Source organism: Carlito syrichta, unplaced genomic scaffold (assembly GCF_000164805.1).
Source record: "Carlito syrichta isolate Samal-C Ts95f unplaced genomic scaffold, Tarsius_syrichta-2.0.1 Scaffold313103, whole genome shotgun sequence".
NCBI classification, from domain to species: domain Eukaryota; kingdom Metazoa; phylum Chordata; class Mammalia; order Primates; family Tarsiidae; genus Carlito; species Carlito syrichta.
Genome location: NW_007257199.1, coordinates 382,319 through 385,997, shown reverse-complemented (window position 1 = coordinate 385,997; position 3,679 = coordinate 382,319).

Below are 3,679 nucleotides of genomic sequence, written 5' to 3'. Positions count from 1 at the left end.
AGTAATATCTGCTACAGGGTATCTATTCATATCAAATCATTTGTTTTCACAAACTTGCTTGTGGCAGGATAGGTCAGCCATTAACACACTCACTAACATATAGGTAATAGATTAAAGTATAAAAAAATTCTACAGTTATATGGTTAGTCAAAGGCAAAAAAACATTATGGGCTGTATCATTAGCTATTTTAATTCTCATGTCTCTTCCCTTCCTAGTATAATTGGAATGTGTATATTTCCATTGGCCTCTTTTCTCAGAAATGAATGTACCATATTTACTTTGGAAGATACCATAAATGCCTTCTATCTGGTCTCTCGCATCATGTTTGAGTTTCATCTGAATTTATTTGGCTGAAATAAGCTATAATTTTTTAGAAAGTTTTGTCAAATAAGCTATAACAATGTTTAGCCAATTTTTGATCAAAGTTTGATCCCGGTTTTAAGATTGGGCTCTACTCCCAGTCTTTCTTATCCTTGGAAATGCAGACACATCTCAGTGACATATTTTTGCCTAATTTTCCAACTTTCTGCTTGGCAGATGCATGTACAATACAAAGAAATGTCATCTTAAATATTTTAAATCCAACTTAGCTGATTGGGAAGGCAGAAGGAAAAATAGTGTTATGAAAAGTAGAATTGAACATTACAGAAGAATTCAGGCATATTATTGCTTTCAAAATTATCCTTATGGAGTTTGGGTATTTTGTCATGATCCTTAATTAAATTTTTAAAAATAAAAAAAAACACAGATCCACTTCCTGCATCTTTGAGCTAGTGCCCAAGAAGATGAGGACAGTGGTGTTCTCTATAGCTTGCAGCTCACACCGAAACCTCCATCTTCTTCATCCCATGATGGCTTCACATCATGTGGTAACATCATTCAGATACGGTAAGTCCCCTACATACGAACTTTCAAGTTGCAAACCTTCGAAGATATGAATGTGTGTTTGCATGTCTAATCATGTGTGTCTTGCCCTCTGTCTCCTAATGCTGATGATCCTTCAGCTCTAGCATCTCCCACCTCCTCTCTCTCCTCTAGCAAATAACTCTTCTTGCCTGTTCACTGTCATGCCAGCCTCTGTCTGCCAGCAGTTCTGCTGTACTGTACTACTTACAATGCTTTTCAAGGTACTGTACAGTAAGATTAAAAGTGTTGTCTTTATTTTTTGCATTAGTTTGTTTTTTTATGTATTATTTGTGTGAAAAGTATCATAAACCCATTACTGTACAGCACTATATAGCCAATTGTGTTAGTTGGGTACCTGGGCTAACTTTGTTGTACTTACAAAAAATTGGACTTACAAACATGCTCTCGGAATGGAGCATATTCACATGTAGGGGACTTACTGTATCATGGATTTTCAGAGCTGGAGAATCCTTGCAATCTCTCAGCCCCACTGAATTCTGAGCCTCCTCAGGTACCTAAAGACAGAAAGAACAGAAGTTCAGAGCTGTGACTTGATTCCAGACCTGTTGCCTCCTGATCTGAATATTTTCTTCCTAGGCGATGGAACTCTTCAGTAGATTCTCAGTGGCTACTGGATGAAGGTTAACTCCACAGCAGGGGATGCATGATCCATACTTTCTCCTGCCTACATATCTAGTTTCATTTTCTGCCATTCCTCTCTTGCTACTCTACACTCAAGAAGTACATAATGGTCCTTAAATACTAGTGGTGTTTTTCATCTTCCTATTTTTGTATGTTCTGCCTTCTGCTGGAATGCTCCTACCTACAAGTATAATTGAGAGGCACTATCTTAATTCATTTGAGCTGCTATTACAAAGTACCATAGACCAGGTGGCTTACAAACAACAGAAATATATTTCTCACAGTTCTGGAGGCTGGAAGTCTGTGATCAGGGTGCCAGCATAGTAGGATTCCGATGATGGCTATTTCCCGGGTTGTAGACTGCTGTCTTCTTGTTGTATCCTCACATGGTGTGGTGGGGGAAGGAGAAGAGAGGAGAGGAGGGGAGGGGGAGAGAGACTGAAGAGATGAGGAGAGGAGAGATCCCTTTTATTCAGACACTAATTCCATTAATGAGGGCTCGAACCACATGAACTCATCTGAACCTAATCACCTCCCAAAGATCTCACCTCCTCATACCATCACATTTGGGATTAGAATTTCAACACATGTTATTTCAGGGGATAAAAACATTAAGTCTATAAGAGGTGGTAAGAGAGCACTCCAGCTCAGTTTCCCACAATGGCACCTGAAACACCACCATTAATAATTAATTCTCTTTATACTCAGCTTTAATTCTCCTGGTGCTTTTCCCCTTCCCTCATAATTCATCTGGGAGACAACTTAAACATTCCATGCTGCCTTGGTGTGAGTGAGTTTTCCAGCTACTTTCCTGCTGGGAAGATCAAGGTACCTTGGGGACAGGAAGCAAAAGAATAAGGCTGTTGAAGGCAAGGTCTTCTTTGTTTAGGGTTTTTGCTTAGACCCAGTCCAGTGACTATATTATATGAATATCAGATGTTTCTGGATGACTATCGTGTATCAAAAGTCCAACATGTGAATGTTTTGATGTGCCAGGCTTTCCCATGAGGGCTTTCTCTGTTAAATTCAACATACCAATCCAAAGGTTTACATTGGCCTTTATTTTTTTCCTTCAATAAGAATTTGAAAATGTGAGAGATGGTTAAAAGTCAACAGAGTAGAGAATTAAATGAAAATTAATTTGTTCTTCCTGATTATGCCTTTCAAAAACTGGATATCGTGATTATTGATTCAAGAATAGCAGACCACAGAAGTACTGGATTACAACTACAATATTTATTTTGCTCATGAATCTGCAATGTAGGCTGGACTCAGTGGACGTGGCTCATCGCTGCTCCACTTGGCATCAGCAGGTGCAGTTCAGAGGCTGGGACTGGAATCTTCCCACGGCTCTATCACTCATGTGTCAGGCAGTTGATGCTGGCTGTTGGCTGGGAACTTAGCCGGAGCTGTCAGCCCAGTTACCTGCAGGTGGCCTCTTCCTGTGATTTATGCTTCCTCACCAAATCATGGCTGAGTTTTAAGGATGAGCTTGCTGAGAAAGGAGTCAGGTGAAAAGCCATATCTCCTTTATGGTTAGCCCAGGAAGTGGTGCTGTCACTTTCCATTCATACAGGCACAGAGCTCCACTCAAACGCAGGAAGGAGAATGTGGGACCAGAAATACTGCTGTGCCATTTTTAGAAAATACAATCTGCTACTCTGGAGCATAAGGAAGTTTTAATTGACTTGTTGTTTTTCCTGGTTTTCTTTTATTCCACTCAGCAAACACTTTGTCATGGTGGGTTTTGTGGTGGCCAAGAGAATCCTTTACGTACCTAAATAACTATTGCATATGATTTCCTTTTTAATGGGATATGCCATCCATCACCAACATTTATTTGTCCAGAAAGAAAAATTAGGTCTATGTAGATTTAAGGTTTTTATTACAATGACATTAAAACAACGTCACAGACTCAAGATCAAATTCAGATTCATTCACTTTAATTTACAATGGTTTATGTACAATTTAGATTTACAGAAAATATGAAATATTGATGTAAGTACGTGTAAGTTCTCAGTGGCAAATGTCTTTTGCAAAACTTTTGACAAAACATCTGCAGTTTTTGGAATGTAATTAAAGTAGTTGTCTGGAAATATGTTGATTTGCATAAAATCAATAATTAATTTT